Source organism: Symphalangus syndactylus, chromosome 2 (assembly GCF_028878055.3).
Source record: "Symphalangus syndactylus isolate Jambi chromosome 2, NHGRI_mSymSyn1-v2.1_pri, whole genome shotgun sequence".
Classification (NCBI taxonomy): Eukaryota; Metazoa; Chordata; class Mammalia; order Primates; family Hylobatidae; genus Symphalangus; species Symphalangus syndactylus.
Genome location: NC_072424.2, coordinates 94,499,137 through 94,501,249, shown reverse-complemented (window position 1 = coordinate 94,501,249; position 2,113 = coordinate 94,499,137).

Below are 2,113 nucleotides of genomic sequence, written 5' to 3'. Positions count from 1 at the left end.
TTGTGGATTTTGTTTTTCTTATCTATGTTTCGGAAACCAGTTTTATTTTATAGCTGTAAGCTAATATGCATTGGGTCCTTACTTTTGTTAGGTACTCTTAGTATGTTACATATATTACTTAGTTTAATCTTCAGAATAGTTCTGTGAGACAAGTACTATTATTAGCCCCATGAAGAAGCAAGCTAAAGCCCTGAGAGGTTAGTAATTTGCCCAAGAAAATAATCTTGATCCAGGGTATGAACCTAGGCTATCTCACTTTCAACCAAACTCTTACCATTAAACTATTTGGCTGTCTTCCGTTAGAGAACATATATAATAAAATTTCTTCCTCACTGCTTAGAAATAATATTTAACAGGCATAGTTCTATAAACAAGGATTTGCTTTTATTAAGTGTTTATACTAACTGTACAACTGTGATTTAGAATCTTGTGTTTAATGTGTTCTGTAGAAAAGAAACTTTCCACTTCTTGTTGGATATGCCACGTGTGGTTGCAATCAAGAATCCTGGCCAGTGTAATTCATCAAAAAATTACCAGAAGCTCACGGTCCATGGGTAGAACTTAGCTGGAACGAAGCCAGCTGTGGAAACTAGAATATGGTCTAATTTATAGAAGGAACAATCTGGTTAGGAGCCCATAATTTAGATCCCAGAGAGGCTACATCTGACTGGCATGAGACTATCTAATGGGACAGAGGCAGTTCCTCAAAAGGAAATCAGGGTAGGTAATGAAATGGATATTAAGCAACACAAAAGAACATGTCCACTGCCGGGTGCGGTGGCTCACGCTTGTAATCCCAGCACTTTGGGAGGCCGAGGCGGGCGGATCACGAGGTCAGGAGATCGAGACCACAGTGAAACCCCGTCTCTACTAAAAATACAAAAAAAAAAAAAATTAGCCGGGCGTGATGGCGGGCGCCTGTAGTCCCAGCTACTCGGAGAGGCTGAGGCAGGAGAATGGCGGAAACCCAGGAGGCGGAGCTTGCAGTGAGCCGAGATCGCGCCACTGCACTCCAGCCTGGGCGGCAGAGCGAGACTCCGTCTCAAAAAAAAAAAAAAAAAGAACATGTCCACTATGTCGTGAAAAAATGAATAACAACCAACATGAATGAAGTTTTGTGAATTTTAGGTATGCCAACAAAGACTGAAAGTTGCACTTCAAGAATGAAATAGTATTGCCAATTTAATTCTGGAAACCATCTTTCCTAATGTTCTGTCCTTCAGACTGGTGACCAGTTTTTTTGTTTGTTTTTGAGACATGGTCTTGCTCTGTCACGCAGGCTGGAGTACAGTGGCACGATCATAGCTCACTTGACCTCCTGGGCTCAAGCAATCCTCCCACCTCAGCCACCAGGTGCAGTTTTCTACTTTATATCCCCTTGCAGTTATCCTGGGTTTTTTGTTTTTAAGTTTGTTTGTTTTTGTTTTTGAGATGGAGTCTCGTTCTGTTGCCCAGGCTGGAGTGCCAATGGCGCGATCTTGGCTCACTGCGGCCTCCACCTCCCAGGTTCAAGCGATTCTCCTGCCTCAGCCTCACGAGTAGTTGGGATTACAGGTATGCACCATGACACCTGACTAATGTTAGTATTTTTAGTAGAGACGAGGTTTTGCCACTTTGGCCAGGCCGGTCTCGGACTCCTGACCTCAGGTGATACACCCGCTTTGGCCTCCCAAAGTGCTGGGATTACAGGTGTGAGCCACTGTGTTACCTAGATAATGTGATAACCTCCTAACTGGTCTTGTCTCAAGTCTGGATTCTCTCTCATCCATCTACACTGTAGCCAAAATGTTCTCAAATACAAATATTTGTGTGACTTTCTAGTGTAATCCTCTTCACTGTTCATGGGTAAAATCCAGACTTCCACACACTCTAGCCCCTCTTTGCCTCTGCAGGCTCATCTCTCACCACTTCTTGCGGTTGAAATTTCATTCCTTTCAGCCAAAAGTCCTTTGCCAGGATGCAGCTGATGCCACCAAGAACCTTCTCCCATAGCACTCCACCTGGTGGCTTGCTTCCTGACTTGCTGAAATCTGAATTCAGTGCACCTTGTTTAAATGTTTGACAATAATGTTACTCCAAGTGCAGATCTGTGATCTGCAAACTGAAGGTCTGT